Below are 24,346 nucleotides of genomic sequence, written 5' to 3'. Positions count from 1 at the left end.
AGTGAAATACTTTCATTCTATCAAAGGCACCAATGTTGCTCAACAAACGAAAAACAAGTCAATATATTCGGTGCATATTTATTTAGCACATCTTATATTTGTGAACTGCATAAATTTCAACCCAAATGGTAGATAATATTGCAATTAATGCATTGGCAATATAAGCTTAGAATCAACACATTTCTATATATTAGGTGAATTCAAAAGTGTGTCAATGCGCTCAAGGTGCATAGAGAAAGGGTATTTAGAAGGGATGGGTAAGTGGGGGTGAAGGTGGGGACCGGGTAAAGGTGGTGTGACTGATTTAAAATCACAGTGAGGAATGAAAAGCCTTTACAGTCTATATACAGATCCAAAGGTTCCAAAAACAAACTCAAACATAGGTTCCGTAGTTATCCATTATTTAGTCCTATGTTTGGAACAGTGAAAAGTAACGATAGTCGACGTTTCGACCCCTGAAAGGTACGGACACCACCTTTACCCGGTCCCCACCTTCACCCCCACTTACCCATCCCTTCTAAATACCCTTTCTCTATGCACCTTGAGCGCATTGACACACTTTTGAATTCACCTAATATATAGAAATGTGTTGATTCTAAGCTTATATTGCCAATGCATTAATTGCAATATTATCTACCATTTGGGTTGAAATTTATGCAGTTCACAAATATAAGATGTGCTAAATAAATATGCACCGAATATATTGACTTGTTTTTCGTTTGTTGAGCAACATTGGTGCCTTTGATAGAATGAAAGTATTTCACTGAGAAAATAAGTGCCATTTTGAGATTATTCCTATTGTTTATATCAGACTCCGACCATTTATACATGTACCTGTTTAATTGACCTAGGTCAAGGAGTTCTCAGGGTCCACCCCGTTGTAACTCACTATGGCCCTTTTTAGTGTCAGGGTCACATGTCCTGTGACGCCTGTGCTGCATGGGTGTGGTGTGGGTATAAACCAGCCGTGAGGGAGTGGCTGTGGCTGTGGCATGCTGACAACTAGACCTGTGATCAGCAGATCACTACAGGGAAGACCTGGGAAATGTAGCGTTGTAGTTCCCTCCCTGAAAGCCTAAGCGGAGTGGGCTGGCTGAAACGTGCATCCTTCATGACTTTACTAATATGGCGGTTTGAATCTGCACACCCACCGAGATAGGTACATGATGGGTGCGCAACTTCACTTTTTTCTAGAAATTCACTGAAAAAACCATAGGTTTCAGAGACGTTATAGTTAGTTGGACATTTCTCTCGTACAAAACCATAGAAATTCCCCCGTTATAGTTAGTTTAGCTAACTATAACTCGCGCCCCCGCAATGCACTGCTGATGTTATGTTATGTTATGTTAAATTATATTTATATAGCGCACGGCTACTCCGACAGAGTGTCCCGGCGCTTTCCACAAATAAATCAGTGTGTAATAACATAACACGAAACAATACAGAAAAGAAACCCCCCAAAAAGCAACTAAGCATTAAAAAGCCATGTCTTCAAGCTCTTCCTAAATTGAAGCAGGTTAGGAGTACTACGTAACGCCAGTGGTAAAGAGTTCCACAACTGGGGTGCCTTAAAGCCAAAGGAGCGGCCTCCAGTGCGGGCCCTATGCACACGAGGAACCACGGCAGTAAAAAGAGCTGCAGAGCGCAGTAGGCGAGCAGGGCGATAGAAAGTCAACCTGCGCCGTAGATAACCGGCCCCAGGGCCAAACAGTGCCTTGTGCATCAACGTAAGGGATTTGAACATAATCCGCTTACGGATAGGCAGCCAATGAAGCTTCTGAAGCAGCCCCGAGGCTCGCGATCGCCTATGCAGGCCGAAAATCGCGCGGGCAGCAGAGTTTTGTGCAACCTGTAGACGCTGGACCAGGTAGTCTGGGAGGCCAAGGAAAAGGGCATTGGCATAATCCAGCCTTGATCCAATGAGCGCCTGCACGGTGATCCGCCTATGCTCCGCAGAAAGCAATGGAAGAAACTTGCGGAGCATCCTCAGAACACCAAAGCAGGCGCCCACCAGACCAAGTACATGGGCTCTCAATGACAATTTATTGTCAAGTTTAACCCCGAGGTTTTTGGCAACCAATGATGACTGAGCCGGGGGATTCATTTCAACCGGCCACCATTGTCGCCACTCAGGGTCAGTGGCACATCCAAAAAAGAGAACCTCAGATTTGCTGGAATTGGCCTTCAAGTTGTTATGCTGGAACCAATCAAATACCATGGCCAAACAGGCCCGAATACCCTCTCCATCAAATGGCTGATCTTTGCCACATGTGAAGAGGAGTTGCGTATCGTCGGCGTAGGATACGATCTGGGCCCCATACGCCTCCACCGCCGCCGCCAGAGGGGTCATAAAGATGTTAAATAATGATGGGCTCAACACAGAACCCTGTGGAACCCCAACCCCCAAAGGCGGCATCTCGGCGGAGCGCTGCGAGACCCAGATCGTCTGGCGGCGGCCTTCCAAAAAAGATGTGAACCATTTGAACACCGTCCCCCTAATGCCGATGTCATGAAGCCTGGCGAGGAGCGCCGCATGAGGGACGGTGTCGAAGGCCGCCGACAGGTCCAACATGACTAGCATGGCCTTGCCACCAACATCCAAAGTCTCCCTGATGATCTCAGAGACCTCCAACAGTGCCGTTTCCGTACTAAAATTAGGACGGAATCCGGACTGGGAAGGATGGAGCAGATGGTTCGTTTCTAAAAAGCTCGACAAGACGCCATGAACATGCTTCTCAGTGATCTTAGCCAACGCCGGCAAGAGTGAAATCGGCCTATAATTGGCCAGGACCTCAGCATCAAGACCTGGCTTTTTCAAGAGGGGAATAACCATCGCCCTCTTCCAGGTACAAGGCACCTTCCCTTCCCTTAAGGAGGCGTTGAGGATAGGATTGACCAAAGGGTTCACCACAGCCGCCATCTCAGCCAAAAATCTGGCCGGGCAGGGGTCAAGTGGCGAGCCCGATTTAAGGCTGGCAAGCAGCACCAGCGACGCCTCGCTCGTGACAGCAGGAAAATCTGTCAAAACAGCGACAGGCGTAGGCGGTAGCTCGCAACCCGCCCCGGGGCCGCAATCACTAACCACGGTGCTCTCCGAGAAGGAGGCTTGAATCGCCTTGATTTTATTTGTAAAAAAGCTGGCAAGATCACAAGCCCACGACTCCGATGATACTAACAGGGGTGTCTGGGAGCTGGGAGACGCGAACTCCTTCACCACCGTGAAGATCTCCTTGCAGGAGTTCGCCGCTGCCTCAATCCTCCTAGCCAGATATACTTTCTTGGCCTCCAAGATGTCCCGATGATAGGCCTTGATAGCCGCCCTATAGGCAAGTTTGGCCTCCCCGTTATACCGAAGGCGCCAGGCCCGCTCAGCAACCTTGCACTGGCTGCGAGCCACCCTCAGCGCCTCAGTAAACCACGGCGCAGATCGCCGTGCTACCGTGGACCGAGGGGCAACTTGCGGGGCAAGATCGTCTAACCTTTCGGTCAGCCACGACTGCCAGGCCTCCGTGTCTTTTTCCAGAACACCCGAAAGCTGGCAGGGGTGTTCCACGAGCGCCTGCTCCAGCATATCGGCTGTCACTCTGTGCAGCGCTCTCGAAGCTGGTCTAGGTAACACGGGGGCAATATTACCCGGCCGCCCAATCTCCGCCACCGAGAACTTGATCAACCTATGGTCTGTCCAGAGCACAGGCAGGGTTTCTACATCAGCAACCGGAACTGATGAGAACACTTGATCTAGAGTGTGCCCTCTCTCGTGCGTAGGACCCACCACGTATGGGACAAGACCCAGCGGAGATGTTATATCCAACAGTTTAATTGTATCCGGGTCGACTGTCGCATCCAAATGGACGTTAAAGTCGCCCGCCACAATACAGTGCTGAGTGGTCAATGCCAGCTCAGAGATGGCGACCTGCAAATCCTCCAGGAAGGAGCCCATGGGGCCAGGCGCCCTATAGACCAACAGCACCTTCAGTGCTTGGGACGGGGACAGTCTAAGCGTGATGGCAATGGATTCCGAGCTCCCAATGGGGTTCGGAGGGAGAACCGAGCATGAAACACTCTTCCTCACCACCACCGCCACCCCGCCGCCCCTGCCCTTCTCTCTGTCCTGCCGGTAGATGTTATAGGCCGGAGGAATAGCAGAGAAAATGTCAGGGTTCGACGCTTCTCCCAACCAAGTTTCGGTAAGGAGAAGACACAACGGGTTTTCCCTCACAAGAAGATCGAATAAGTGTAGAGCATGACAGCCCAACGACCTTGTGTTCAGCAACAGGCACAGATGTTTAACCGAAGCCTCAGGGGGTCTGTGCACGTTGACCGGAGTCCACGTGGGCGACCAGCCACAGGCCGGACAGCGCCTCTTGCCGTTACAGCGGCCAGGGAAGACCGAGCGACAAGAGCAGGAAAAAGTCCGCAAGGCACGCAACATCGCCGAGGAGTAAATGCACATCCTCCCTCAGCCGCCGGCCGTAACGCAGTCCTCCACCGCCCTAACGCCTCCGGGACGCTGACGGGCGCAGACGGGCAGGACTCCGGCACGACTCAGGCTAAGCGAGGGCGTCCACCTGCGCGTACCGCTGCGCGTGGGGGAGCGACTTTAAATAGGCTCTCCAATGAGCCCTTGGCGCGCGAGTCCGCTCCAAGATGGCGGCCGCCGCCGAATACCAAGCCCCAATCTAAGATGGCGCCCGCAATGAAGACCCAGGACCCGGACCCACAAAGTAGTGGTGCTTTGGAGGCACAAAAGTGCAGTTTTTATGTGCAGTAAGGGGAGCGGGATGTAGGCAGAAGGGAGCAGGTTAAAAACGAGGGTAAATATAAACCCCAGACAAACACAAGAAGTAATCCCAAATTAAAACAAACTAGGTTAAAATGTCCACAGCGCTCGTCCAGCGCGCTTGCAGCAATGTGGTAGGTGGTAGAGACCCCTGTTCCACGAAGGACCGCCTTAAATAGGCTCTCCAATGAGCCCTTGGCGCGCGAGTCCGCTCCAAGATGGCGGCCGCCGCCGAATACCAAGCCCCAATCTAAGATGGCGCCCGCAATGAAGACCCAGGACCCGGACCCACAAAGTAGTGGTGCTTTGGAGGCACAAAAGTGCAGTTTTTATGTGCAGTAAGGGGAGCGGGATGTAGGCAGAAGGGAGCAGGTTAAAAACGAGGGTAAATATAAACCCCAGACAAACACAAGAAGTAATCCCAAATTAAAACAAACTAGGTTAAAATGTCCACAGCGCTCGTCCAGCGCGCTTGCAGCAATGTGGTAGGTGGTAGAGACCCCTGTTCCACGAAGGACCGCCTTAAATAGGCTCTCCAATGAGCCCTTGGCGCGCGAGTCCGCTCCAAGATGGCGGCCGCCGCCGAATACCAAGCCCCAATCTAAGATGGCGCCCGCAATGAAGACCCAGGACCCGGACCCACAAAGTAGTGGTGCTTTGGAGGCACAAAAGTGCAGTTTTTATGTGCAGTAAGGGGAGCGGGATGTAGGCAGAAGGGAGCAGGTTAAAAACGAGGGTAAATATAAACCCCAGACAAACACAAGAAGTAATCCCAAATTAAAACAAACTAGGTTAAAATGTCCACAGCGCTCGTCCAGCGCGCTTGCAGCAATGTGGTAGGTGGTAGAGCCATCACATATTACTTTATTCATGACGTGGTCAGTGACATCACTGATAACCTCTCACATGACATCACTGATGACATCATCCACGTGAAAATCTGATCCACCTCCTCACACTCTAATATAACATTTGATACACCCACTGTAAAATACAGCCTACCATTTTTTAAACCATTGACTCACCAATACCAGTTACTACATATGCACTCACTGATTCCTAGCTCTACACACACATCCACTCATTCACCCATACAATCACTCATACATGTAGTCACTCATCAATACAACACTATCATAAGCACTCATACCCTATAAAGACACACACACCACCACTCATCCAGAGTTACTCACACACTTAGTCAGTCATGCAAAGAATCAATCACACTTCCATTTACTGACCTATACAGTTATACTCGCACACCACATCACTTATTCATACAGAAACAAATGCATACTTACTCTCTTATACAATCACTGATACAAGTACACACTCATCCATACAGCCACTCTCACAATCACTGACTCTCACGTGTAGTCATATACTTCAACTTTCACATACACTGCCTTTTACATATGTAGTTACTTGGACGTGTAACATTGAGACATCCATTCACTCACCAACATACCCAAACACACACTCATCCACCCATACAGCAGTTTCCACATGCACTCTTGAACCCATTGACACAGTGAATCAAGCACTAACATATGCACAGAGTCACACACCTCCCACCCACCCACACACACACTCAGGCACCCATAGAAATACTCAGGCAACCAATCGATAACCCATATAGACACTCATGTAGCTTCTGACCAACCCATGCAGCAGCTTATACAACAACAGACAGACTAATACAGACATTCACACAGTTTAGTCACAACCCCATTTGTTCAGTAAGACACATGTAATCACTCACTCAAACAGTCAGTCACGCACCTACTAAAGCTTCCATTCAGACACTTATACACCCACTCATTCTTACACATTGGCATATATATAATAAATATTTAAACTTTAAAGAAAAACACAGTCACTGGATGATGTTATTATTATTATTATTATTATTATTATTTAGGTTTTTATAGAGCGCGTAGTCACCCTCGAGTATCCCAGCGCTGAAACGTCGTACTCCTACAGGGGGGGGGGCAAGGGAAACTTCAAGTAGATCAAGGAAAAAGGAGGGTTTTGAGGGACTTCCTAAATCTTAGGAGGTTAGGTTCCGCTCTAAGGTTCGGGGGAAGAGCGTTCCATTTTCTGGCCGTGTTTACCGAGAATCTGCGACCGCCAAAGCGGGCTTTCTTCACCCTAGGGACAACGATAAGGTTTCCCTGTTCAGACCGGAGCGCTCTCGGTGGTCTGTAAGGGGTGATCCACGTGCTCAGAATGGGGGGGCCAGCGTTATGCAGTGTCTTGTGGGCTAGGCAGAGGGCCTTGAATGCGACTCTTTCCCTCACGGGGAGCCAATGAAGTTTTCTCAACGCTGGTTTGGCCGATGTTCTTGATGGGGTGTTTGTGAGCAGGCGGGCTGCGGCATTTTGGGTTTTTTGTAAGATCTGGTAGGTGGCTTCCGGCGCACCGAGGTAAATAGCGTTGCTGTAGTCTAGCCTTGCTAACACTAGACCTTGAATTAGCAGGAGACGAGACTGGAATGGTAGTAGGGGAAGTATCTTTCTGCATGATCTCAAAAGCCCGTAGCAGATGCCGGCAGTTTTCCTCGCCTGAGTCCTGAAGGTGAGGTCTGTCTCCAGCCACACTCCCAGACTCTTGACCTCTGTTTTGGGGGAGGGGGGGTCACCCATACAGGCGGGCCAGATGTCAGGTGGGAGACTCAAGGTTTTGTGGCCGAGGAGCAGGATCTCTGTTTTTGACCCGTTGAGCTTTAAGTCAGAGTCGCTCATCCATTGGTGGACGGTGAAAAGACAGTCACGCAGGTTGGAGGGTTTTAGCTTGGGGTGTGAGAGAGTCACCACCAACTGGGTGTCGTCAGCGTAGCTGACGATCGTGACTCCGAATGGGGCGACCAGCTCCTCCAGTGGGGCCATATACACGTTGAAAAGCGTAGGGCTCAGTGAAGAGCCCTGTGGCACTCCACACCGGAGGGGGATTCGGAGGGAGCGGCTTTCTCCTTCCCAAACTTGGAAGGAGCGTTGGGAGAGGAAGGATGTAAGCCATCTCAGCGCACTGTCTTGTATGCCTGTGTTGTCTAGGCGCTGGGCTAGGACCTGATGGTTGACAGTGTCAAATGCCGCGCTGAGGTCCAGGAGGACCACTGCCACTGATCCTCCTGTGTCAATAATTTCCCTCGCTTTTTCTACGGCCGCTAGGAGGGCGGTGTCTGTCCCCTGACCTGGTCTAAAGCCGGTTTGGGAGTTTTTTAAGAGAAGGTTTGCCTCCAAGAAGTGGGACAGCTGTTTATTTGCAAGTTTCTCTGCGACCTTCCCTATCCAGGGGAGGAGCGAGATGGGTCTGTAGTTGGACAAGTCCGTGGGGTCTAGTGATGGCTTCTTCAATACACCTTTGACCACGGCCTCCTTCCAGCTTTGAGGGACTTCTCCTTGGATAAACGAGGTGTTAATTAGGGCCGTGAGTCTAGCTACAATAGTCCGGGCGATGTTTTTTGTAAACCGAACGGGCACTGGGTCGCTGGGAGCGCCACTTTTCGTGGCTGCCAGGGTGGTTGCCACTTCTTCTTCCGTGAATGGTCCGAATGAGGCTAAACTGGGGAGTTCGGAGGAATCAGTGGGATTTTTTGACGTGAGGGTACATTCCTTTGCTGATCCGGGGGTGGCCTGATTGGTGGCAGGTAGGGAGGAAAGGATTTTCTTTATTTTATTATCAAAGAAATTAGCCAAGTTGGCGCATTTCTCCTCGGCTGCTTTGGGGTCCAGGGATATCTGCGGGGGCGCTGGGACATGGAGAAGCTCTTTAAGGATGGAAAAAGTCTCCTTCGCAGAGCACGCGGAGTTCTTTATTTTTTCCTCAAAGAAGGAGCTTTTTGCGCTGTGGAGGGCTTGTTTGTATGCCTTCATGGCTGTTTGGTAGGCGTTTTTGTTCGTCGCCGTTTTATTTTTTCTCCAAGTCCGCTCCGTCTTTTTGCACTCCTTCCTGAGGATGTTCAGGGCCGGAGTGTACCAAGGGGCATGGTTAATCCTTTTTACATGCTTGAGGGCGCATGTTAGTGGGACGAGGCTGTCTAGGGGGTTGGTGAGCCAGCTGTTGAACTCCCTATCGGCGGTGTTAGGGTCAGTGGAGAGGGGACCGTCGGATTCCCTCAGCTTCACTTCCCATTCTTCTGGTCTTAGCTTGTTCCAACGTCTGGTTAGAATCTTGGTTTTCTGTTTAGGAACCGTGGCGGGCTGAAAGGGCCAGTGCATGGGGACCAGAAAGTGGTCGGTCCATGGGAGAGGGGTAGGGTCTTGTGTTTGAAGATTTTTAATGTTAGAGAAGACAGGGTCTAGGAGATGCCCTTTCTCGTGCGTGGGTTTCGAGTTCAGGAGCAGGAGGTCAGCTGACATGAGGTCTGCTTGGAGATTGGCGGCCGTGTTGTCTGCCTTGTCTAGAAAGTGAAGGTTCAAGTCCCCTAGAAGGAGGAAGTTGGGCGTTTCTAATGTTTTTAAAAGGATGTGATCCATCAGCGTGCTAGCGAAATCACCTATCGCGCCTGGTGGTCGGTATACCAGCAGACCCGATAGTGAAGTGGTGGGAGAGATCTGGAGGGAGAAATTACCGTTTTCACAGTCCTTTACCGTGCCCTCGTTGATCTTGCAGCTGAAATTGCTTTTATAGAGAATGGCGAGCCCGCCACCTCTTCCAACTGGTCTATCAAGGCCGCAGACTTGATAGCCGGGGGGGGTTGCGTTGACCAGGTCCGAACCGTTGCTGGGGGTCAGCCAGGTTTCGGTCAGAAATAGGGCATCTAACAAGAGGGTTTGAGTGAGGAGGTTGATCTCGTGCGAGTGTTTAGCTAGCGACCTGCAATTCAAAAGGCCCAGTCGAAGCATATGGCAAGGTTCCGTAGCTTTGTGGGTGTCGCAAAGGGGACATCCTGTGAACGGGGTGTCATCCTTGAGAATGAAGTCGCACTGAGGGTTTTTCTTAGTGTTCCAAAGGCGGAGGGTATCCGGGGAGTAGGATAGGTGGGGCTGTGATTTGGGCATAGTGACTGGTCCTAGGGCCGGCTGGGCCCGGACGGGCCCAGACGGGCTTGCCTTTGGCGCGCCTTCGGCGCGCTGCTGGCGCGCCCGCTGCGCCCGTCCGCTGCGCGTCCGGTGATTGCACATTTTTTATGGGTGGGGAAGGGGCGGGTGGGCGTGGCCTCGGGGTAGGCGTGGCCTGACTACCTCGCCGTCAATGGCGGCCCAATTGTTTGTATCCGCTTCCTACGTTGCAGCGAAAGGGTTGCTGTTCGGCGCTTCTATCGCCTGTGTTCCGTGAAGGCAGGGAGTGAGTGAAGTTTTAAAATGCAAAGAATGCGCAAGGTGAAAATACAAAAATAAAATTTTTAAAAACAAGAGGTCTCCCGGCTTCCGCCTCAGGAGAATTACAAGGTTATCAGTGATGTCATTTGAGATGTCATCAGTGATGTCACTGACCATGTCAAGAATTATGTTATATGTGACGTCATCAGCAGTGCATTGCGGGAGCACGAGTTATAGTTAGCTGAACTAACTATAACAGGGAATTTTTATGGTTTTGTACCAGAGAAATGTCCAACTAACTATAATGTCCCTGAAACCTATGGTTTTTTCAGTGGAGAAAAAAAAAATATAAATATATCCAACACAAAAGTTGCCTGCTGAAAGGAGGCCCAACGCAGGTAAGTACAAATCATGCCCTCTTTATTGGTATGTGGAAAACAATAGCCAGGCGACCTGCAGTGTTCAACAAAGAAATAAAGCCCAACGCGTTTCGTGATGGAATATCACTTCCTCAGGAGCTGCGGGCCAAATGCAAAACAAGTATCAAGGTAGGTCGTGGTTTAGACTGCGCCCCTTTTAGGTCGAGCCTGGAATTCGCATCCGAAGGATGCGTCCAGGTGGAGACTTATAGCTAGCTGACTCGGGGGAATGAAGGACAAGAGGGTGTTACTAGCTTTTCTTCAGGATTTGGGTGCGCGAACGCGCACGTCGGCTCCGTCCCCCTGTGCGCACACAACCAGCCACCACACAGACTGAAACACATGCGCGCTGGTTACTTTCACTTTCCATCCCCCCACCAGTCATCGGCTCTTTTTACACACGCAGGCATGCATGCATGCATACATACACACACACAGACACACGCGCACGCACAGGCACACACGCACACACAGGCACAGACACAGACACACTCGCGTGCGCGCGCACACCCCCCACTCCCCACTCACCGAGTTCTTTTCGTGTGTTCCTCTCTCCCTCGGCAGGCAGCGGGTCATCCTCAGCAGCAGGCGGGGCTCTCCACGAGCACGGGAGCCCCGCTAGCTGACACGCAAATCTTCCGGCTGACGGGCACGGGAGCGCTTCAGCACAGGAGCGCGGGGTAGGCTCCCGTCTGCTTCTGGTCTTTTTGCGGCCCCGCCCCCGTCCCAACACAGGTTGCCTGGCTTCCTGTTCAAGCCGGGCTGCGGCGGTGAATTTTTATTGGTCTCGGCAGCCATTCAGTCTTATGAGTTCATATAATCATTCACCCACACTTGAGAATTTCCCCAGCTTCGTCTTTTTTTCAGTAAAATATTCACGCCATCGAAAAGAGCGTTTCCGTCAGCTGGGCATGTGGTGCAGCCGCGCATGCCCCGCGCATGCCCCGCGCGCAGGAGGTTTGCAGCATCCTCGCCTGGGAGCGTGCCCGCCGTCCCCATGGCGACCCCAGCCGCCGCTGCCGCGCGCGCTCATTGTCTGGCTCTGCCCGGGGCCCGGGCTGCAGGAGCCTGGAGGGGTCAGCAGCTGGGATGAGGCGCCCAGAGGCTGCGCTGCATGGAGACGCCGCCGCCGCACCTTTGGGCGTTTCGAAGGGTCAGAGAGCGGTCCCGCAGTCCGGAGTGTTTTACAACTCTGCACCTGAGGCGAGGCCCTTTCACCTGAGTCCCGCACACGGCAAGGTAAGCTCTAGGCAGCCGGGGAGGAGGGGGTGTTGTGGAATAAACTCAGTGGTATGGAAATTTAGGACTATTCAACCCGTCTTCCTACTCCAAACTGACCCGTTTAAATGTACCTGAATATCGAAATGCATCTCTCACCCACGTGGTAATGACGGTTCTTCCACCCAGTACATTCCAATTGATTCGCCTGCTCTCCCTTTCATTTCCCCTCTTCGTCCATTAGCACACCTTTCGTATTTGCGTACGCCCCCTGCCTTTCAAAACAGTACCTTCAGCCGCACACCCCTAGGTCTGTGTAAAAATACCGCCTCCCCCGTCCTCTAAATGAATGTTTCTACCGGTGAAGACTAAAGTAAACAAAGAAGGAAATGTATATCTGTTTTACTCTACTCCGGGCCCCGTGTTTTACTCCCAGCATGCTTCCTTTGTGCACCCTGTATAATCTTGTCTTCACATTCACTGCCCTGCTCTGGGCTGTCGGACCCCCATTGCCTACTGTGTTCAGGGCTGGTGATTGCTGCCTTTGTGAGCTGGCGAGTGAGGCTGTAGGGCCATGCTTGCTGAAGCGTTGGTATCTGTTTTGCATTGTGGGAGGCGCGGTGTCACATTTGCGAAAGTTATAACTATTGGCATTGTAAATGACAAAGCTATTTATTTCGCTATTTTCAAAACCAACACAGAAATAAAAACTTTGCCATTTACAATACCAATAGCTCAAACTTTCCTAATGCGAGACCTATTGCATTGCAAATGCTTGTTAGTAAATGGTGTAAATCGTTCAGTAGTTCCTGAGAAATTAAAAAAAGGAAAAATATCGATATCTGAGCATTAAGGAGGGTTCGCGAACGCTCCCGAGCACGATCTTCACTCTGATTGGCTGCCAACACTCCAAACCAAGAAGTGTTGGCAGCCATCTTGTGACTCTGTAACCGAGTCACAAGATAACAGTGAAAAAGAGGTTACAAAACAAGAAAACCCCCAGGGCCCCAAAAAAGCGTTTTTTTAAATAAAAGAAATTGGCCAAATTTGCGCTGGGGTCACGCATCTGGCTGAGAAAATTAAAAAAAACAAATCACAGCCTTTCGCGCTTGGCTATATTTAAGTTCCCGGGTGGGCCAGGTCCCGGGGCATGCCTTATTATGTTGCAGGGGGCTGCGGGGGCCCCCCACAGTCCCGGAGACCGCCACCTCACCGGGGCTTTGTTAATGATGTGCGGGGGGCATGCGGCCCCCCTGCAGCCCCGGGGACCGCCACCTCCCTGGGGCTTTTTTAGTAATTAGGGCGAGCCTCGCGGGCCCCACCAAGCCCCGGGGACCGCCACCTCCCCAGAGCTTTTTTAACAATTAGGGTGGGGGCCTCCTCCCTGGGGCTTTAAACACATAGGAGGGGGGCCGCACAGTCCCTCCTCCTGGAGCCCTCGAAGGCCCTGGGGACCGCCACCTCCTGCAGTGCCACAGAGCTGCCTTGGAGAGAGGTGGTCCGAGGCCACGCACCTTTTTTTTACACCACTCTGCAAATGCGACTTCTGGTGCACTGCTGGTGGGGCGATGAGGTCCTCTTGTGTCCTGAGGACTTCAGGAAACAAGTGGACTTCATCCTCCGAGCAGCAGTGTGCCAGAAGCCGCATTTGCAGAGTGGTGTAAAAAGGGGCGTTGCCTCGGACCACCTCTCTGCAATCCAGATGTGTGGCGCCTACTGGAGGTACCTGGTGGGCTAGTCGGCCACCAGGTATCCTCAGTATTCAAGGGGACTTAATCCCCTAATTTAGAACGCGCCACGGGCTCGTTTGCAGAGTGGTGGTGAAAGGGGGCATGGCCCTTGTCCACCTATCAGCAATCCCACTGTGTGGGGCCTACTGGAGGTAAGAGGTAGGCTAATTGGCCCCTAAAGGACCCTAGCAGTGAAGGGGACTTCAATCCCTATCCAAGAGCGTGCCAGGGAGGGCGTTTGTTGAGTGGTGGGAAAAGGGGGCTTGGCCTGCTCTTCAAACTTAGCAGTGCTGCTGTGTGGGACTTACTAGAGGTAATATGAGGGGTAGTTGGCCCCCAAGGATGTCCTTGGGGGCCAACTACCTCTCTTGTTACCTCCAGTAAGTCCCGCTTAGACGTCTTCGGAGGCCATGCCCCCGTTTCTCCACCATTCTGCAATCACGCCTCCTGGCAGACTACAGGATGTGGGATGAAGTCAAATTTACTCCTGAGGAACTTCGGGGGCCAAGAAGCCCTACTGGTACCTCCTGTAAGCCCTACGCACTGGAACTCCTGAGTGCAGGGCAGGGGCCCAGCACCCTTTCTCCACCACTCTGCAAACGCGACTACTAGTTAAAGAAGTGTTTGCAACGTAATAGGTTTCACATTTGCGAGAATTAGAGCTATTGGCGTTGTAAATGTAAACATTTTTTGCTAATGTTTTTGGAGTGGATTGGATGTAGGTTGTGTGTAGCGGAATTATGTGATATGTTGTGCAGTGAAATTATGTGGATAGAAAGTATGAGGTATTTAGTGTATAGGAATTATATAGAGTGGGATTATGTGTTATGGAGAGTATTTATGTGGTATGGTAGTCTGTGTTGTGGAGTGGTAACCTCAAGTTTAGTCTTCCTCATTTCCAAAGAAGCTCAAATATAACCTCAGTGAGACAAAAAAAGATGAAATCACTGAGGAGCACTTGTGGACCTAGTCAGATGTATGAGCAGGGCCACTGGAATTATGTGACTGTTTGGCTGCACCGACTTTCGCACAATTATACATTTTCTGCATTAGCCACATAATTCATCTTGCCTTTTTCTGCACCCATCTTCCCTCTTTCTGCACGTCTGTTGCCTCTATCTGCACCTTATTTGCTTCTTTCTGCACCCCATTTGCTTCTTTCTGCACCCCTGTTGTCTCTTTCTGCACGTGTCTTCTCTCTTTCTGTAGCTTTCCTGCCGTTTTTTGCATCTCACTTGCCTCTCTGCACTTTTCTTGCTTCTTTCTACACCTCTGTTGCTTCTTTCAGCAATTCTCTTGCCTCTTTCTGCACTTCTCTTGCCTCTTTCTGCACTTCTCTTGCCTCTTTCTGCACCCCTGTTGCTTCATTCTTCACTTTGCATGCATGTTTCTGCACCTCTTGCTTCTTTCTGCACCTCTGTTGGCTTTTCTGCACCTCACTTGCTCCTTTCTACACTTCTCTTGCCTCTTTCAGCACCCCTGCTGCTTCATTCTGATCTTTCCATGGTTCTTTCTGCTCCTGTCTGCTTCTTTCTGCACCCCTGTTGTCTCTTTTTGTACCTCTTTTGCCTCTTTCTGCACCATTCTTGCCATTTTCTGCAGTTCTCTTGCCTCTTTCTGCACCCCTGTTGCTTCATTCTGCACATTGAATGCTTCTTTATGCAACCCTGTTGTCTCTTTCTGCACTCATCTTCCCTCTTACTGTACCTTTATTGCCAGTTTCTGCATCTCACTTGCCTCTTTCTGCACTTTTCTTGCTTCTTTCTACATCTCTGTTGCTTGATTCTGCAACTCTTTGTGCAACTCTCTGGCCTTTTTTTCGTACCTCTGTTGCTTTCTTTCGGCAATTCTCTCAGCTCTTTCTGCACCCTTTGTGCCAATTTCAGCACCTCTGTTGCTTCTTTCTGCACTTCTCTACCTTCTTTCTGCACTCCTCATGCCTCCTTTTGTACCTCTGTTGCTTCTTTCTGCACTTCTCTTGGTTCTTTCTGCACTGCTCTTGCCTCTTTCTGCATCCCTCTTGCCTCTTGGAGCACCTCTTTTGCTGCTTTCTGCACTTCGGTCTCCTCTTTCTGCACCTCTCCTGCCTCTTTGTGCTTACCTCTTTCTGCAGCTGACTTGCCTCTTTCAGCACCTCTGCTGCTTTTTTCTACACCTCTCTGGACTCTTTCAGCACCTCTGTTACTTCTTGCTGCATTTCTCTTCCTTCATTCTGCATCTTTCTTGCTTCTTTCTGCACCTCACTTGCCTCTTTCGGCACATCTGTTGCTTTTTTCTACAGATCTCTAGCCTCTTTCTGCACCTCACTTACCTCTTTCAGCACCTCTGTTGCTTTTTTCTGCGATCTCTTGCCTCTTTCTGCAGCACTTTTGTCTTTCTGTACTTCTCTTGCTTCTTTCTGCACCCCTGTTCCCTCTTTCTACAACTTTCATGCCTGTTTCTGCATCTCTCGCCTCTTTCTGTACCTCACTCGCCTCTTTCTGCACTCTTCTTGCCTCTTTCTGCACCCATTTTGCCTCTTTCTGCTCCTCTGCTGCTTCTTTCTGCACTTCATTGCCTCTTCTGCAATTCTCTTGCTTCTTTCTGCACGTCAATTGCCTCTTTCAGCATGTCTGTTGCTTTTTTTGCAGATCTCTTGCTTCTTTCTGCACCCCTCTTTTTTCTATCTGCACCTTTCCTGCCTCTATCTGCACCACTGTTCCCTCTTTCTGTACCTTTCCTGCCTCTTTCTGTACCTCTGTTGCCTCTTTCTGCACTTTTCTGGCTCTTTCTGCATCCTTTGTGCCTCTTTCAGCACCTCTGTTACTTCTTTCTGCACCTCTTTTCCTTCTTTCTGCACCTCTTTTCCTTCTTTCTGCACCCCTTCTGCCCCTTTCTGTACCTCTCTTGCCTCTTTGTGCACCCATCCTACCTTTTTCTGCACCCCTCTTGCCTCTCTCTCTCCACCCCTCTTCCCGCACCTCTATTGGTTCTTTCTACACTGCTCTTGCCTCGATCTGCACCTGACTTACCTGTCAGCAAACAGTTGGGAGCACAGGATGACTTTGCAACAAGGCCTCTTTCTGCCCCTCTGTTGGTTCTTTGTGCACATCTCTTGCTTCTTTCTGCACCTTTCTTCGTCTTTCTGGACTTCTGTTGCCCCTGTTTCTGCATTTCTCTTGCTTCTTTCCGCGTCTTCCTTCCTCTTTCTACACATATCCTACCTTTGTAGGCATAGTTAGAAATTATCATTTAAAAAACCTTTGAAATTCACTGAAAAAACCACAGGTTTCAGGGAAGTTGTAGTTAGAAATTAGTATTTAAAAAATCTTTGAAATTCACTGAAAAAACCACAGGTTTCAGGGACGTTTTAGTTAGTTGGACATTTCACTCGTACAAAACCAGAGAAATTCGGCCTTTATAGTTAGTTCAGCTAGTACGCCCCGCAATGCACTGCTGATGACGTCACATATTACTTCATTCATGACATGGTAAGTGACATCACTGATGACATCATCCATCTGATAATCTGATACACCTCCTCATACCCTAATATAACCTTTGATACACCCACTCTTAAAATGCAGACTACCATTTTCGAAACCATAGACACACCAATACCAGTTAGTACGTACCCACTCACTAATTCCTAGGTCTACAGACACATCCACTCATTCACCCATACAGTGACTCATACATGCAGTCAACCATCAATACATCACTTTTATATGCACTCACATATCTATAAAGACACTCGCACACCGCCACTCATCCATAGAGTTACTCACGCACCTAGTCAGTCATGCAAAAAATCAATCACACTCCCATTTACTCACCTATACAGTTATACACACACCACCTCACTTATTCATACAGATACCAACACATACTTACTCTCTTATACAATCAATGACACAAGCACACACTCATCCATACTGCCACTCTCATAATCACTCACTCTCACATAGCCATTTATATACGACAACACTGACACTGAAAATGCGTTTTGGGACCCCCTTTTTCTCTGCCCCTGCTTGACGGATCACCCTGAAATTTTTAACACAGCAACTGACCTGACTGCCTTATTAGTTTTGAAACTTTCATGAAGATTCGTCAGACAACGCCAAAGATATTGGCTAAAGAAATAACGCTTTTGTTATGTTATGTTATGTTAATTTTTTGTGCGCACAGCTACTCCAGCCAAGGAGCGTCCCGGCGCATAGACAAGGAGAAACATAACACAACAGGATAAGATAAGACATAATGGGGACAGCTAAAACAAAAAAGTTTTTATTGCTCTCCGGAAGGTCATAAGGTCCTCTAGCAAACGGATTTCGACCGGGAGAGAATTCCAGGTTAATGCAGCTTTTACGCGAAAGGAGCGACCCCCCATGCGGCAGAGTCTGAACCTAGGGACTACAGCAAGGGCCTGGCCCTGAGAGCGGAGGGTGCGAGTGGGGACATAAAAAGAAAGACAGCTGGACAAGATTTCAGGGCCTATACCTCTCAGGATCTTAAAGGTCAAACAAAGGACCTTAAAGAGGATGCGCTTCCTCACTGGAAGCCAATGTAGGGAGCAGAGAACACTCGCCACCGGGCAAAATCTGGGCAGGCCGACGATTGCTCTGGCCGCAGCATATTTTCTAATAGAAACAAGGTCCTAACTATAACTACCTACTGGCGACAGTAGGTTTTATATATGTATATAATGATAAAGACTTCTAGCTGCAGATTCGATACTTTTTAATATCCGAGGCATCAGACTGGATCCAGAAACTTTTTGTGAGCAGTAACCCTGCGCACCATCAGGTGGCTCTGTTAGGTTCTGCATTGTTGGCACCGGATGTGATGTTGCGGTCAGCTATATAAGCGCCACCCAGGTACGTGGACGTCACACCTATATAAGCGCCATCCAGGTACGTGGACGTCACACCTATATAAGCGCCATCCAGGTGTGCGGACGTCAGTTCTTTTCTTTCCACTACAGTTAGCACTGATCCAGGGAAAAGCCACCCCTCTGTCTCTTTTTGACAGAATTTTTTGGGCATTTTGTCGAAGATTTTTCTGTTGTGTCAAGAATGTCATCTAGAAAGATAAGGTTCAAGCCATGTGACATCTGTCACCGCACCATGTCGGTTACCAACCCGCACCTTGTGTGCTTATGGTGTCTCGAGTGCGACCACGACTCGAAGTCCTGCTCGGACTGCCGGGCCATGGTGCTGAAGACTTTTAGGGAGCGGTCCATAAAGCTGCTTGCAACCCGGCAGTCGACGCCATCGCTCATGACTCCAAGGAGGTCTCGCTCCTGATTCCTAGGAGGTCTCAGTCCTGATTGAGGAAAAGAAGGATGCAGGGTTTTCTGGGCCCTTTAGAACACCAGTTATACGTCCCTGGTGAGAATTTTGACTGGTATGAGGAACTAGCAGAGGCCAGTGGACTAGGCACCGCTCCAGATTCTGATTTGCTCTCTCCACCTATCATGGCTATGGAGGAGGGAGCATCATATGCAATGGTGGTGAAGAGGGCAGCGAAGGTCCTTGACCTTGAACTTCCCTTGGTGTCAGTTAAGACTAATATCTTGACTGAAGTGCGTCTGCCTGGGGCTTCCTCATCCAAACTCCTATTGCTCTTTAATGAAGCACTGCCTGATATTCTTCTAAGTACTTGTGCTCCTGTGAACAGGACAATTGACCTCCAACTTCGCTCTGACCCAGGTGATCCTAGTTTCTTCAGCCAACACCCCACCCTTGAGAGCTTGGTAGTCCAAGTCTAGACTTCCCATGGTGCGTTCCCTCCTGCTCCTTCGGAAAGGGAATCCAAGAGGCTGGACGCACTTAGGAAGAAGAGTTTTTCTTCCACCACCTACGTTTTTGGTCGGTGAACACTGCATTCTTTTTGTGCTGTTACTCCCATACCCTGTGGGAAACAGTTACGCAAGTGCTGCCACAGATCCCAGAGGAGGCCCAGGCCATCTTCTCCCAAGCAGTGAATGGGGGGAGAAATGCAGCAAAGTTCACCATTAGGTGTGGTCTGGATACGACTGACTCACTGGGCAGAGCGGTTTCGTCGATGATGGCCTTACAGTGCGAAGCCTGGCTGAGAACCTCTGGCTTTTTGAGGATGTCCAGGCCAACCTTTTGGACATGCCCTTCGATAGGACTCGTCACTTCGGAGAGAAAGCAGACACCGTTCTGGAGCGCTTCGAGGACTTGCTGTCTAAGGCCAAGTCCTTGTGCTTTTCAGTGACACCTTGCTCCCAGACTGCCTTTCTCCCCTTTTGCGGCTATGGAAGGGGCTTTCAACCGTGCCAGCTATACCCCAGCCACCATGCAGTGTAAGCTTTCCAAACTGTGTGAGGACGCTGTGCATTCTGATCAAGTGGGAATGGTAACCAGAAGTCATCCGCACCAACTCCCCTGCAGCTGCAGCCTCAGATCATTCCTAGTTTGGTTCCGCATGAACATAGGTTCCCAATTGGAGGGAGAATCCAACATCGTATTCTCCATTACCAGTCCATAACATCGGACAAATGGGTCTTGCAGATCATTCAGTGGGGTTTCTCCCTTCCTTTACAATCTTTCCCTCCCCTTTTACTGCCTTCTCAAGAGCGGCTGTTGGAGGATCAACTTATTTTGTACCAAGAGGAATTTACATCTATCCTGGCCAAGGGGGCTATAGAAAGGGTTCCAATGTAAGAAGTAGGCAGTGGGTGTTATTCCCGCTACTTTCTGATGCCCAGGAAGAACAAAGTTCTTCTTCCTATTCTACACCTCAGAACCGTCAATCTCTTCCTCAAAAAGGATAAATTCAAGATGCTCACTTTCGCTCAGGCCTTGTCTGCCCTAGACCAATGAGACTAGCTGGTAGCGTTGGACTTGCAGGATGCATATTTTCATATCTCTATCCTGCCAGCCCACAGGTGTTGCCTGCAGTTAAAGGTAGGCCACAAGCACTTTCAGTTAACTTTGCTTCCCTTTGGCCTTACCAGTGCCCCTCGGGTGTTCACCAAGGTGATAGCGATTATAGCAGCTCATCTACACAGGTTTAGAATTTCAGTCTTCCCCTATCTCAAAGACTGGCTGTTGAAGGCTTCCTCACTCCAGACTGTTGTCTCCCACCCCGACTACGGCAGACCTCCTGCATTTGCTGGGATTCAATATAAAAGTGCCGAAGTCACAACTGACTTCTTCTAAGACACTCCCTTTCATCTGAGCTGTTCTGGACACACTGCAGTTTCAGGCTTATTCTCCTGAGCAGCGAGTCCAGCATATTCAGGTTATGATACCGGTGATTTAGTTGCTATCCCGGTTTTCAATGAGGTTGACTCTGAGGCTACTGGGCCTCATGGCCTCTTGCATCATATTGGTAAGTCATGCCAGATGGCATATGCAGGCTTCTTTAGTGGGACCTGAAGTTCTAGTGGGCCCAGCATGAAGGAAATCTCTCCGACATGGTCCAGATCTCAGAGGGAATTGCAAAGGACCTGCAGGGGTGGCTTATAAACTGCAATTGGGACAGAGGCAGACCCCTCTCCCTTTCTCAACCAGATCTCCCAGTAGTGATAGATGCGACACTCCTGGGATGGGGCAGCCATCTGGGAGCAGTGTTGATCAGAGGACTCTGGTCTCCGGTGGAATGCGGACTCTACATCAACCTGTTGGAGCTCCGAATGATCCTACTAGCATTGAAAGTATTTCTTCCCTCAGTCGAGAGGAAGTTGGTACCTTTGTTCACAGGCAACACCACCGGCATGTGGTACTGCAACTAGCAGGGTTGGGTGGGGTCGTGGACCCTTTGTCAAGAGGCCCTTCATATCTGGATATGGCTGGAATAGACGTCAATGCCTAGCGGATCACAAATGGCATCTCCACTCGGAGGAGGGTCAAGGTCTCTGTCAGCAGTGGGGAGAGCCTTGGTTAGATCTGTTCGCCTCTGAAGAGAACGCACAATGTCAGCAGTTCTGCACGTTTGAGTTTCCAAAGCGGCTACTGCTCAGCAACGCTTTTGAGTTGAGCTCAGGCCTCCTGTACAGCTTTCTGGCCATACCACTGCTGCCCAGAGTTCTCAAAAAGATCAAGAACAACTGGGCCCTAGTCATTCAGGGGGTGCGAGAAGGACCCTCAGGGCCAAAAAAAGCATTACATTTTTTTTTTTTTAATATCGCCGCAATTCGCGCTGGGGTCACCGGTTCCCGCGTTTTATTTTATTGAGGCCCCTGGGTGGGCTAGGTTCTGGGGACATTTCTTAAAAAATGATAGTGGGGGTTCGCTGGGGCTGCGGGGGCCCACTGGGGTTCCTGCAGCCCCGGGGCTTCACTAATGTTGGGAGGTGGGTGGCGTGGCCCCCCTCCTCGAGCCCTCCATGTGCTTATAACTTTGGCGTCGTTTGACGAATCTTTAAGAAATTTATCAAAGAGTTTCTCTTTTTTGATCAGCTCCTATCTTTAAAGTTTAGGGGTGATTGGTCAAGGGGGGCTGAGAAAAAAGGGGGGGCTGAAAAAGTGTTTTCTCAATGCATTTTCCATGGGAAACTTTAGACAAGGGTACAGGTCAAACTGCTGAACGGAATAATGTTAAATTTGGCAGGGAGAAAGGTCTTGGTTCAGAAAGTGCGCTTTTGTTGAAATGGTGTAAATCCGTTCAGTAATTCTTGAAATATTAAAGGAACAAAATATATATATATCTGGACGGTGCCTAACTCCCGAGCAGGAGTTGGCTCTGATTGGCTGGTAACACTTCAAACCAGTAAGTGTCCTCTGATTGGGTGCTAACACTTCAAACCAGGAAGCGTTAGCAGCCATCTTGTGCCTCGCATCGAGTGAAAATATAAAAGAAATGCAATTTAATATACCGGAGCTCTGTCTGTGCGAGATACCCCTTTCGCGCTGCGTCTCCCCACGTCAGCAGGTAACGCACCCTCTTCCCCCATCAACAGCATACCTCCAACAACCTTCTTGGGCACGCAAGTCTCCCTCTGCGAACCATTTGTCGGCCCACAGCTCTTCGGATGCGAGTTCTTGGGCCCGCAGTTGTATCTGTGAAGCCAAGACTGAAAATATACCGCAGGTCTCTCTCTGCGAGATACGCTCTTCACGCTCCCTCTCCCCACATTACTGTTCCGCAGCTATCTCTTTGGAAGCCGACGTCCCGCACCTTTCCCTATACCAGTCGGCCCGAAGGTGTTCTTCTGCAAGCTGGCCCACATCTCTTCCTCTGTGACCTGACGGGCTGCGGTTCACCCTCTATGAGCCAGCCTGTCGGCTCACAGCTCTTCATCTACGAGCCAGCCCGCTGGCTCGTAAGTCTGTTCGAACAGATGCAATGGAGGCAACGATCATGCGGGTCGGACACCCAACACTGCTCCGACATCCCACGGCAGGAGCTCCTTGTGTGCTATCCCCCCTCACCTCCACCCCCCTGCAAATAAATGTGACAATCAAGTTAGGGAATCTGGAACGTAAAAAAATGGGTAATGTTGTACAATTGATAAGCAGATGCTTGTGAGGTTGGGAAAATACGAAACTTAGTCATGTATGGATTTACATATAAAACATTTTATTAAAACAAACAAAACAACAACAATTAAAACTATGTACAGCCATGTTGTGTCATCGCTGGACCATTTGTGAATCACAGCCTGCAAGACAAAAAGAAAGATAAGATTGTGCGCCATGCGTCCAGCAAAGGAGAAAGAGTGAGAAAGAGGAAGAGAGAAATGAAGAGAGAGAGAAAGAGAGAAACAGTGAGAGAGAGAGAAAGAGTGAGATACAAGGAAGAGAGAAACAGTGTGAGAGAGAGGAAGAGACAGAAAAAGTGAGAGAGAGGAGAGAACGAGTGAGAGAGAGAAAGACAGAGAAAGAGAGAGAGGGAGAGAGAGAAAGAAAGAGTAAGCTACAATGAAAAGAGAGAGAGAACACAACAGTGTGAGAGAGGAAGAGAGAGGGAGAAAGAGAGAGGAAGAGAGAGAGGGAAAGAGTGAGAGAGGAAGAGAGAGAGAAAGAGTGAGAGAGAGGCAGATAGAGAAAGAAGGAATAACAGAGAGAGGAAGTGACAGAGAAAGAGATAAAGTGTGAGAGAGAAAGGAAGAGAGGAGAGGGAGTGTTGACAGTGGAAAAAATCTTCACAGCTCACCTTTGTGCCACCGGTGTATCTCCAACCACGTGCCGGAATATAGTGCACCCTCAAATTTAGTCATCTGAAAGATAGTATAGAAATATTAATTGCAGGGTACATACAACTGCATACGCCTAATTCTCTGTTTCTCCAATGCGCACTCTGGCTGCTGCACCCTATCCACTTCCACTGCTCGGAGGTGTCTGTGCGCTCTTGTGTGTCCAGGCTGCTGCACACTATCCACTCCCACCAACCAGAGGTGACTGCCCGCTGCTGCGGAAAGAAGCCTCTCTGCTCACCTGCCACCGGCGTGTGTGTAAGAGGGTGCACCACGTACCGAAGCAACCTGCTCAGGCGTTGACAGGATGGCCATGCATCATCACAGGTTCTACACGCGTTCAGCTGTGTTGGTGTTGGGGGGGTGTCGATTCGTGAATCACAGCCTGTTAGATAAAAAGCAATATAAGATTTTGTGTCATGCATCCATAAAAGGAGAGAGAAAGAGAGAGAGAGAAAGAAAGAGTGAGGGGAAGACAGAGAGAAAAAGAAAGAGTGAGTAAGACAGAAAGAGAAACTGCGGTAGTGAGAGGAAGAGAGAAAGAATAGAAGGAAAGAGTGAGATGAAGACAGAGAAAGAGTGAGAGAGACGAAGAGAGAGAAACAGTGAGAGAGAGAAACAGAGAGAAAGAGAGACAGAAAAAGGAAGAGAGAAAGAGAGAGAGGAAGAGTGAGATATAAGGAAGAGAGAAAAAGAAACAGTGTAATAGAGGAAGAGAGAGAAATAGTGTGAGAGAGGAAGAGACAGAGAAAGTGTGTGAGAGAGAAAGGAAGAGATAAAGAAGGA

Source organism: Lissotriton helveticus, chromosome 2_1 (genome assembly GCF_964261635.1).
Source record: "Lissotriton helveticus chromosome 2_1, aLisHel1.1, whole genome shotgun sequence".
In the NCBI taxonomy this organism is placed as follows: Eukaryota; Metazoa; Chordata; class Amphibia; order Caudata; family Salamandridae; genus Lissotriton; species Lissotriton helveticus.
Note: the sequence above shows the minus strand (reverse complement) of the source record.